Source organism: Pongo abelii, chromosome 10 (genome assembly GCF_028885655.2).
Source record: "Pongo abelii isolate AG06213 chromosome 10, NHGRI_mPonAbe1-v2.0_pri, whole genome shotgun sequence".
Lineage (NCBI taxonomy): Eukaryota > Metazoa > Chordata > Mammalia > Primates > Hominidae > Pongo > Pongo abelii.
Window position 1 is genome coordinate 82,710,093 of NC_071995.2, and position 12,913 is coordinate 82,723,005.

Here is a 12,913-nt window from a genome sequence, read left to right on the forward strand (position 1 = left end):
CTTTCCCCTCATCTCTTTGGCAATTTGGGAGTTTCCCCTGCCCAGTAAAATCAATGAAGGTGAAAAAGGCTATCTGCTCTTTCCTGCCAACTTGGATAGGCACATTACAAAATTCACAAAATAAAGGACATATTATCCAATCAATTCTCTTGATTTGGGAAAGGAAAGAATCCATATGTTTCATTCTACCTTCCCATTCTTTTCAAATGAAACTAGTAAAATTTATCATGGATTTCCTTTTTAATGCTGAGAATATTTTTGACAAATTGAGTTAGAAGGCCAAGCAATCTTCCAGAGTATTTTCCCATTTGGAAGTAGCATTGGCATGAATGAGTCTGAAGAAAGGGGGCCATCATAAACAGTCTCACATGGGCTCACATAGGAACTACTTCCTTATCTTTTCCCCATTTAAAATCCATAAACTCTTTGGAACGAAACTCTTTTGTCCACAACAGTCCCAGAGCACATAGACATTAAATCGTGAAGTTTTATGTAGTTGTCTGGTACTGGAATTAACTTCGAGGGACATCTAGAAAAAAACAAATGCTAGATCATATCAGCATAGTATCAGATAATAAAAAAACAAAGCAAAACAAAATACTATGTTTAAAAAAAACTGTTGGAAACAGCCAGGACAAAACATTGCAGACAGCTATAGTGCTGTCTAGAAAAAACAAATGCTAGGCAATATCAGCATAGTATCAGATAATAAAAAACAAAGTAAAACAAAATACTATGTTTAAAAAAAAATGTTGAAAACAGCCAGGACAAAACATTGCAGACAGCTATATAGTACAATGTTAAGAATGTGGGACCTGGAGACAGGTGCTACAACTTTACCACTACACTTTCTTTAAAAATTAAGGTTTATGTTTTTTATTTTTGTATTTGTAACGTACTCTTTTATAGAACTTCAAAAGAAAATCTTAATACAAATTAATACCTTTAAAAATAAATTAAAAACTCAGTTTATCTTCAAGAATTTATATAGGGTAGTAAATGCAGGCCACATTTTATATTTTCTAAACACCAACTATTCTATTATAAATAAAAAAGTGGTATGTTAACTATTATAAACGGTGAAACTATTATATAAACTTTAATCTAAAAGGCTGCTTTCGGCATCTGCATCAATGTAATTTCATGATTCTTTACCAATATTTATAGAAAGAATCTCTGTAATCAAATTATCATTCACTTTCATGCCCCACATGGGAAGTGGTAGGTGAATATCTGTAGGAATATAATTCATTTTCTGATCTTCCACTGAGAAGTATCCCTGTGTTTGTCCAGTCTACACTCAGAATTTTGTCTTCATGAGCAGCTAGATCATAGAATGGAGCCTTAAAACTTCTTGTATTCTGCAGCTTGACAGCGTCACCTAAATATACTGAAATCAGCTGCTGTTCATGAATAGAAGACCATTTTACTGATGTCACCCAGCCTGTATGTGAAGTTGGGAAAACGACAGAAAAAACTATCTTTAGTTTGGGGATCCCAGTCTTATATGCATGTCTGTGCTTCCAGATGCTAAACATTTAGAGTAGAAAATAGAAAATACAATACTTTATTTCCTGACAAAGTTGAGTTAAGACTGCTGAACTCAACATCCCACACTTTAATTGTGTGGTCCCAAGATGCACTGCAGATTCCTTCAACATTTGACCACAGAACCAAGGAAATTGCTTCCTTGTGGTCAGAGAGGGTCAGCATGGGAGTCCTTGTTAGTCCCAATTGCTCTGTTTTCTGTTTCTTTCTCAATTTGTGAATTCCACCATTTCATCTTCTTTATCTATAGAGACTGTAGACTAGATATTTAACATTTTATCTCATCAGCCACTGCAAAATATAGTTTCTGAGCTATCAACAGCTATATAATCTACAATTCCAGTATGATCTCTGCAGCAGTGTAGGGCTTTCCCTGTTTCTCATTGAATTCTACTCCGGTAAGACAGTACTCTGATCAATGGAAGAATTCAGTAAAAACAAGACAAACTGTCTTTTTTCACCGAGGCCACATTTTTCACAGCATCTGTATGTTTCACAGTCATCATTATGAACTTTTCTTCCAAGGATCAGAACACAGAAGTCTCATCATAAGAACCAGTCAAGGTACATTCCTCTGCCCCTTTAATTGAACTGATCCAGTCATCATAGAATATGCAGTGCTCTGGCTGGTGGGCAGTGTACTTCTCCACATATTCTAGTTCCACAACCTCTTCTGATGAGATGATCTCCAGGCCCATGTGTTTGACCAAGGAAATTAGCAGAAACTGGCCCTCAGTAAGGAAATCAAACTCCACATGTTTGTGGAACTCATTTTTGTCCTTCGGCAATTTATTCATGATGTTACTAAGGTTAGCTATTTCGGAGGCAGCAGAGATTGAGAAGAGAACATCATCTATGATATATTTCATGTTATCACTGTAGAAGTGTGTTTGGAATGGAGACATGGCAGGGAGTACACACAAGACTTGCCCACAGAAACATATGGGTTGGTATTCAGAGAATGAGAGCTCTGGTTTTTTAGGATTAAAAAATGACAGCTCAAAATTAGACTGAATATGTACGTGAGAAGCTGCATTTGAAGGCTGGCTTCCACTTTGTTTCCTTGGATCTCTTCCTATATTTTCAATTAATTGTAGAATCCCATATATCTGATTTTACAGAAGTAATATAGACAGGTTTAATGTATTTTAGTTTTCCCCAATGGTAATGTCCTGCAAAACTGTAGTGCCATATCACAACCAGGATATTGAATTAATATTAATACTGTGAAGATACAGAACACTTTCATCACCACAAGGAACTCTAATGGCTGCCATTTTGTAGCCACATTCACTTTCCTCTCACACTCCCAACTCTGCTCTCACCATTCCTAATACCTGACAACTACGAATCTGTTTTCCATTTCTATAATTCTGTCATTTCAAGATTGTTATATAAATGAAATTATACAGTCTGCTCCTTTTGGAATTGGCTTTTCTTACTCCGCAAAATTATCCAAAGATTTCTTCCGTATACTGTGTGTATTGATAGAGTTTTTTTTCTTACTATTGCTGAGTAGTATTCCATGTATGCATGTACTAGTTCATTTAGTCAGTCACTCATTGGAGGTCATTCCAATTATTTCCAGTTTTTGGTTATTATAAATAAGGCTGCAATAAACATTTGTTACAGATTTTTGTGTGAATATAAATTTTAATTTTTCTGGGGAAAATTCCCAGAAAACTTCTGGGTTGTATGATAGTCAATATGTGTAGTTTTTTAAGAAACTTCCATTTTGGTTTCCTGAGTGACTGTAGTATTTTACATTCCCACTGGTAATGCATAAGTGATCTAGTTTTTCCACATTCTTGCCAACATGCAGTGTCATCACTATTTTCTTTATTCCATTCTCATAGGTGTGTACTGACATATTGTTGTGGATTTAATTTGTATTTAACTAATGGCTAATAAGGGTGAACAACTTTTCATGTGCTTGTTTCTTCTTATTTCTTCTCCTGTATTAGTCCAGGTTCTCCAGAGGGACAGAACTCATAGGATATATGTATATATGACGGATAGTTTGTTAGGGAGAAATGGCTCACAGGCTCACAAGACCAAGTCCTATGACAGACCGTCTGCAAGCTGGGGAAGAGAGAAGCCAGTAGTGGCTCAGTCTAAGTCCAAAAAGCCTCAAAAGTAGGGGAGCTAACAGTGCAGCCTTCAGTCTGTGACTGAAGGCCTGAGAGCCCCTGGCAAACCACTGGTATAAGTCCAACAATGCAAAGGCCGAAGAACCTGGAGTCTGATGGAACAGAAGGAAACATTCAGCATGGAAAAATATGAAAACAAGAAGACTCAACAAGAACGGTTACCCCATCTTCTTCCACCTGGTTTGTCCTAGCGGTGCTGGCAGCTGATTGGAAGGTGCCCACCCCTTGCATCAGCATGCCCTGGATATGAGACATTAAGTCAAAGGAAATTATTTTAGAACTTTAAGATTTAATGACTCTCCTGATAGGTTTTGAACTTGCATGGGACCTGTAGCCCCTTCATTATGGCCAATGTCTTCCTTTTGCAGAAGGAGCATTTACCCAATACTCATACTCCCATTGTACCTTGGAAGTAACTAACTTTTTTTTCCACAAGTTATTGGGGTACAGGTGGCATTTGGTAACATGAGTAAGTTATTTAGTGGTGACTTGTGAGATTTCATGCACCCATCAAACATGCAGTATACACTGCACCATATTTGTAGTCTTTTATCCCTCACCCCCCTTCCATTCTCTCTCTATATATCTATGTATATATATCTCACAGTTTCTTTATCCACTCGTTCATTGATGGGCATTTATTTCAGTTGGTTCCACAATTTTGCAATTGTGGATTGTGCTGCTAAAAACATGCATGTGCAAGTACCTTTTTCAAATAATGACTTCTTTTCCTCTGGGTAGATACTCAGTAGTGGGATTGCTGGATCAAATGGTAGCTCTACTTTTATTTCTTTGAAGAATCTCCACACTGTTTTCCATAGCGGCTGTACTAGTTTACATTCCCACCAGCAGTGTAGAATCTTGAATCTGGAAATTTGCTGAATTATTTTATCAGTTCTAGGAGCTTTCTGGAGGAGTCTTTAGGATTTTCAAGCAAACGATCATATCATCAGCAAACGGACAGTTTTACTTCTTGGATCACCACATCCAAGGCAACGTCTCCTGTTTTTTGATTTTTTGATTATGTCCATTCTTACAGGAGTAAGTCGGTACTGCATTGTAGTTTTGATTTGCATCTCCCTGATCATTAGTGATGTTGAGCACTTTTCATATGTTTGTTGGCCATTTGTATAACTTCTTTTGAGAATTGTCTATTCATGTCCTTAGCCCACTTTTTGATGGGATTGTTTTTTTTTTTTTTTTTTACTTATTGATTTGTTTGAGTTTGTTGTAGATTCTGGATATTAGTCCTTTGTCAGATTCATAGATTGTGAAGATTTTCTCCCACTCTGTGGGTTGTCGGTTTACTCTGCTGACTCTTCCTTTTGCTATGCAAAAACTCTTTAGTTTAATTAGGTCCCAGCTATTTATCTTTGTTTTTATTTCATTTGCTTTTGGGTTCTTGGGTATAACCCCTAAAACATAATAAATGTAAATAAGTAGAGAAATAAATGTAAAAGGATGTATTTACTTACCAGCTTTGTCCACCAAAAGGGCTGAAAGTTAACAAGCACGCCTCAGAACTTGGCCTTATATACCGATTTTTACTGAAAATGAAATTGGAGCTCCTTTGGAGAAATGGTTGATGCCAAGGCTAGGGGAAAAGAAAAATACAAATGAGCGTTGAACATCTTGTTATTCCAGAATATAAGAAAGTGACTAAAGAATGAAACAGCCATGTCAAAAGAACCCAAAAATTAGTTCAAAGAATCTCCCACTGATCAAAACAGGAACATCCTGAGCATCAAAAGGAATCATTATATTAGTGGCTTATAAACCATTGATTAAAATAAAGACCGATGAATCTACACTGACACAAATAAATAATTAAATTCATCATATGATGAGGAATGGGATAATTATGTAGCTTCAAAATATCCCTCCATGAAATGCTTATTTACATACAGAAAAAAACTGAGTATCTTTGTAGTGCAGAAGCCTGGAGACCCCACCTTCATTAGGTGATCACTGTTAATTTTACCTGAAATGGGACAAATTGGCATTGTGTGCCCATTCATAGAATGCAGTAAGAAGGCATAACATCCCTGCTCTTGTCAAAAATGCATAACATGAATCTCATCCTGAAGAAATAGCAGACAAACTCAAACAGAGGAAAATTTTGTGAAATAACTGGCCTTATAATCAAAAACTTCAACATCATGCAAATTAAGAAAAGAGTAAGTAAATGTTCTTGACTGAAAGAGACAAAAGGGACACAAAGCCTATGTGCAATTGGAGTCCTTCAACTGGATCACTTTGCTATAAATGGTATATTTGGAGCAATTGATGTGATTTAAATCTGTTTGATGATGAGATTATAGTAACATATCACCTTAGTAGGAAATATTAGGTGCTATATCAGCATTATTTCTATAAAATGTGTTTCTCTCTATAATAGCACTCACCTCACTACATTCTAATTCAAAGTAAAGTGTTCTAATTCAAAGTAAAGTTATTGGATTTTATCATTTATAGTGCCTAGTATAGTGTTTTATGGAGCACACTATCAAATGAATAAAATAATTACCAATCTAATTCAAAGGTAAAATAAATTCTAGAATGTCTATATTGTTAAAAAGTATATTCAGCAAAAAATAAAATTCAAAGGCTATTCAGGGAAACCAGGCATTTCTTAGTCTAAAGTGAGAAAAGAAATCTAAACCATTCCCTAATAAAACCTTTTCAATGGAAATTTTAAACTTTTTGAAAATATTCTTTCAAATATTTTTATACAGGTTAATCCTCTTGCTTCCTAAACAAATATTGAATTATAAAAATAAATTTTATGCTTATTTTACATTCTACTATATATATGTAATATCTATATTAAGTTTTCAAGCTGATTTTTTAAATCTTTATTTTTGTGTTATAATTGTATGATTGCTCAATTTTTTTTTCCTGACTGAATTTTGCTTATATTCTCTGGAATTTCCATAGCCCCTTTTAACCTTTTGATCCAATAATGTTTCTACTCCCCAAATGTTTGTTGGTATCACAAGAGTAGCTCTTTGAATTCCCTTGTATAAGGACACTTGTTTGGAACCTTTGATTTACTGTAGTAACACAAATGACAGAAGGAGGGAATTGAAAGTATCCCTTTAAAAATTATGAAGCAATATATGAAGTGGTATAATATTATTTGAAGATTAATGATAACAATGTTTATTGTAAACTCTAAGGTAACTAAATAAAAGTAGGAAAATAGACATAATTAATAACTAATTAGCCAATAGTGAAGCTAAAAGGGTTTTATAAAAACACAACAAAAAGCTGACAGAAAAAAAAAAAATAAAGAGTAACAAAGACACAAAAAATATCAATGATATAGAACAAAACTACGAAAGGATTGTAGATTTCAACCCAGCAGTGTGAATAATTACATTAAATGTAAATAGTCTGAACACACCAATTAAAAGACAACTATTGTCCAGTTTGATACAAAGTCAACACCCTCATATGCAACACCCTTTATGTACAAAGACATAGATAAAAGTAAAAGAATATAAAAATATGTGGCACAAGCTCCAACTGAAAGAAAATTGGAGTGGTTATATTAATATCAGACAAAGTGGGATTCCAATTATCTTAGTAGTTACCTTAGAGGTTTTTTTTAGGTAATTTCATGGTTTCAGCCTCAGATTGTCTTTAATCCATTTTTATTTGATTTTTGTGTATGATGAGAGATAGGAGTCAGACCTACTCTTGATCTACCTCCCCAAAAAAGAGCCTAAAGCCAAGCCTCAATGAGATTCATAGGAGAAAAAAAATGATTTACTCGAGAACAAAGAAAACAGATTCTGTTTATTTTTCATCAGAAATAGTCAAAACCAGAAGTCACTTATTTCTAAGTGACATTTTAAGTTCTAAAACTAAAACAACAACAACAACAAAAAGAACAAACCAAAAAATAGATAAAATTGTTGACAGAAACTTTATATGCAGTAAAAATACTTTGTAAAGCAATGTTTAAATGACATTTTTTATAAAAGATGAAAACGGAAAGAGCTTGTCACTACAAGAAATGATAAAATATCTTTTAATCTGAAAAGAAATGATAGTAGATGGAAATTCAAATGTACAGAGAATAAAGACCATTGGAAGTCTGTGAGGAGACTGGTTTCCAAGGTTAGCTAATTAGTTGCTCAACATGGTCATAAATATCTCATGTTTTGTTCTACTCTCCAATTTGACATCCTTAATAAATATATGGATGGTAGCAATATGTGTGTCAATGTTCTAAGCATCACTTTTTGACACAACTACTAGAACAAGTGGAGGGGATAATTTCCTTGAGTTTTTAAGGAGTGAAGAAACTTCTCCCAGAGACTTTAGAGCATGTTACTTTGGCCAAAATCAAGTCATGTGTCTATTATCTAGCCAATCACAGTCATGGTGCTTGAATGGCTACAATTCGTGTAGAACGGTCACCTGAAATGAAGTAAATTCCAAGGTTTCACATTTAGAATTCTCACTTCCATGAGAATGAAAGCTCCAATGTTCACTCCAAGGTCTAAATAATTTTGTCTGTTTACCTTCCACTAAATAACACTATTTAGTTCTAACTGGCAGTCCAATATTTACATATTTAAAATGGGAATTATTCCAATGACCTGTCTTTGAGTGGTTAGCTGTGAGGTTTTAGAAATAGGTAATAATATGCCCCACATTTTATAAAAGGTCACAGATCCTTTATGAAAACTATGAACTATAAACCTTTAGTTCTCAGGATGAATTGAAGATTAGGGGAAGAGAGAATATAAAAGCAAACATCTGAAATACATTATTTATGTAGCAAAACTAACTTTGAGAAACAAGATCAGAAAATGTTTCACCATGTCATATGGGTTCACTCATCTCTAACTACAGAAGCAGGAACTTCATCTTTGGGATCTCCAATGTAAAATATTCCCCAGCTATGATGAATACTATTGGCCAACTGGGCCAAAGAACACTAAGAGTATTCAATCTGCCTTCAGATTTAGCTCTGTCCACAGTAAATATTTCTGGAACTCTGGGTTGATTCTCAAAATTTTCTTAATCTTTTATCCTTTCCACATACTGTAGGCATTATCTTTTGGATCTCGAAGTTTTTACGATCAGTTTCTAGCTTCTCTACATTCCATCTGGACACAATTAGGGTTGTCTTTACTAAGGGCAACACTTTGAGCAACAACAGACTCTCTCAGTATGCACCTCCCTCTGTTTCTCCTCTCTGCTTTCTGTAAGACCTTTCCCTTCTTGCTCCTTTCATTCCAGATGTCCTTCTTCCATCTCCAACTCCTCAAAGCCTATCATCCTTGCAGACCTACTCAATGTCATCTTCTTCAGCAACACATCCTTGATCCAACGGTGAAGATCAATTGTTCCTAGATCTTGAACTGTAGTTACACATCTCAGAAAAGCTTTTACACATGCACAAGGTCAAAGATTTGAGAATGTTTATGGCAGCTTTGAAGACAACAGTGAAATCTTGGAAACAAACTAAATGCCCAATAACAGTACAATGATAATTTTATTTTGCTGAGTGTCTGCAACAGAATATACTAAAATGAATAATTCAGTATATATGGCTTATACATAAAATAAATAAAATGGAATAATATAACAATTAAAATGTATAAATTAAAGCACGTTTACCAACTTAAATCTCAAATCAAATATTAAGGGAAAAAAAGAACATTTTAGAAGGACTTTTGTAGTAGAATAACATTAATGAGACACTTGCAAACAGATTAAATATTGTTTAGAGACGTATGCATGTGTGCAGATGCATAATTTTCACAAAGGAATACAATTATGAGGCCATGGAACACAAATGTTGAAGTGGAGAATAGAAGAGAATGATCTTGGAGACAAACCTAAGATGTGATAAGTTCACACCTGCTTAGAGGAAGAAAGGTGCATCTTTCAGACTGCATCATAAAAAAAGAGCTGTTCAAAGAAATGAACTTAAATTCTGTCAAATTAAAACATAATTCTTTACCATTGGGACATCTATCTTGTCTCTAATGTCATATTTTCCCAAGAACACCTCTCTTAAGCTCACTCATATTTGAATTCCATATGCCTTGTTGCTAACCCAGTTTCTGACTGAACTCTCAGGTTCTGGTATACACTTAAACTAAGTTTTTCCATCACCTCAACGTTCTTTCCAGAAGTTGACCTTCTCCTGCATGCTAGATTATTCAATCATTGATTTGGTTTTGCCAAAAACTATGTTGGCTATAATTGCTCTTCTTTTAAAGTGTCAGCATAGAGTTGGCCAAAAGTAAATGCACACAAAATTGGAGACTCAAAAATTAATGACCTTCACTCTCTGAAGGTCATTCTCAGAGATGGTAAGAGGCAGGTGTAGGTTTAAGAATGAGTTCCAATTTGTCTTCCACCTTTCCCACTTATGCAACTCTCCTCTCCTACTGCTATCTTTTCTGACACAAGCCCCTACCAGGAACTTTGCTGTAATCTTATAGTGGCAGAAACCATGAAAAATCTAAATTTCCACATCAATCCCTTTCTTTAGTTTTAATCAAGCAGCTGGATATAGATATTTCTAATTTTCAGGTTTCCCAGAAAGCTACACCCTTTTCTTCTGTGTCAGGGCTAATGAGTATCTTTTCTCTGATCTTTCAGTTACAATTCATACCTTGCATCCCCATCTCCTCCCACAATTGGGCAAACTCTAATTCCTGTAATAAATATCTATCCCATAATCCTCATAGTGATTGTACTTTCTTAATTGAACATCAGCTGAAACAACCATCATCCCCAAACCTGAGTATATTCTTTCCTACTTCTCCTCATAATAGCAAGATCTGTGCAGGAAGTAGTATAATCACATTAATTATCACACGAGTACAAAGTAATAAGACTACTAAAATGACTTTTCGCTTCTCCACTTTCACCAATAACTTTTTATCTTTTTTTTTCAGTAAATTTGTGAGACTGTAATGACATTCCTGTGTTCTAAGTTGATGGAAAGGACCACATTGCATGCATGGCAGATGTCCTTGCAAAGCAGGAGAGAATGCCAATAAGCCTTAATGGTGTTAACTTGCTGATGGTATTCTGCAATAAAATTGTCTTTTCTTGCAAGAACTGGGTCCAATACTCATAAACACATATGATTGTATTAATCAGCCTTGCTGATTAACTATAAAGATTACATTTAGAAAGCATTACTGATTAAATTTCAGTAACTGTTGCCTGAACCTTCCAGATATGAAGCAGCCACCCTGGTAACCAAAACTAATATAACCATTGTCAAGCCTTGGACTCTCTTCTGAGCTCCCAATAAACAATAATCAGCATTTGAAACTTTGACCCAGAACAAACTCACAGAATTTGCTTGCTGTGCTTTGCAAATAAATTATTATGTAAATGTATATGCAGTTAACCTGTACAACTGGCAAGTCGGCCATATAAAAATAATTGCTTTAACAAGAAACTAGAATTCTTGAACAACAGAAACAAGAAAAGCATTACTTGGCATACTGGTAAAAAAAAAAACAAAACATATATTTCTGTCAATTCAGGACACTCTATACTTTCACCTACCCCATAGCTCCATCTGCGTTCTTACGTGTCAATTAACCTAATGTTAAACAATCAATATAATTCCATTCCCAGTCATCATCAGATTCATCATATATATTAGAATAAGTTGAATCTTTGAAAGGAAAGTTATCCACTAATATAAAATCCAAATATATCCACTAATATAGCCTTCTAGAGAAAGGCTATATAGGATATTTGTCTCTACATTTATACAAATATAATATTCAACACTGATTTCTTATATACTAATCATCAGAAATTAATCATACTACTTAAGATATATGAGTCTCAGTTTCCTAATCTGGAAGATGGGAATAAATATCATATTCACCATATAGGGTAATTGTAAGATTAAAATACATTATTATCTTATTCTTAATACAATGTTCAGCATATACATACTTGTGTATAAATAGATTTTATTAACTTATTTTATTCTGTATTTTTTTTTCTTTCAAACAGAGAAACACTCAGATCCTAAGGGTACTCTTCAATCTGTCTTGAAAGCTGTAAATAAAGGCCCCAAACATTTTCATCACCCAAATGTATTTGTGTCTCTTCTCAGTTACTCCCTGACTCCAGAGGCAACCACTGGTTTGATATTTATCACCCTATGTTAGTGCAGTAGGTAGAATTTTAAGATGAACCCTAGGAAATAATGCTTTTCATAGTCTCCTCCTCAATCAATGTGGGAGCAACCTATGACTCATACGCATTTTCATATAAATAGAGTTTTAGAGTAGGTTCTCTTCAGTATTTGACTTCTGTCACTCAACTCAGTATTTTTTAGAACTATCCATGTTTTTACATGTATCAATAGTTTGTTCCTTTTAATTGCAGTGTTGTATTAGATTTCATGAATATATGTATATAGCACTTAATATTCCTATTGATGGTACTCTGGTTTGTTTCTGAGTTTTGAATATTATGAGTAATACTATTATGAAAATTAACATACAAAGTATTTGTAAACATATATGAGATTGTAATTACTTCACTGTTGTGTAAATGGATGTTCAACTTCTATGACAAAATGGCCAAATTGTTTTTCACGTGGTTACATCAGTTCATACCACAGCCAAAAGTGTATGAGACTCCTAGTTTTCTCTAACATTTGGTGTTGCCAGTCTTTTACATTTTAATCCTTCTAATGGTACTTTAGTCTTTTAATTTGCATGTCTAATGCTATTAAATATTTTTTGTGCTACTTGGTAACTTGCATATATTATTTGGGAAAATGTTTTAGTCCTCTTCAATTAAAAAAAAACAGCATTTTAAAATTATTGCTTCACAACTGTTATTTACATATTTTTTATAAAAGCCCTTTGTTGCCATAAATACAATAAAAATAAATAAGAAAATTACTTATAATTGAAAATAAATTATTTTTAATTACTTACTTATTTTGGGTCCTCTAAAAAATCTTTGCCTAACCCAAGATCACAAAGATTTCCTTTTATGTTTGTATTCTAGCTTTATTTTTCTAGCTTTTATGTTTAGCTTCATATTTCACCACACATTTCAAAACTAAGGTATATGAAGAGCTAATAAGCATATGAATAGGTTGTCAACATCATAATTTATTCTATTTATCACATAAATTCAATATAACACTAATTCATATACAGTAGAGTAGCTAATTGAAAATAAGTGACAGAACA

At 34.0% G+C, this 12,913-nt stretch overlaps 1 pseudogene; it reads right to left on the reverse strand.

Annotated features, from left to right (window-relative positions):
• Positions 1-1,190: 1,190 nt before the first annotated feature.
• LOC100453858 (ribosome biogenesis protein WDR12-like) lies at positions 1,191-2,453 on the reverse strand (annotated as a pseudogene).
• Between the last annotated feature and the right edge of the window lie 10,460 nt (positions 2,454-12,913).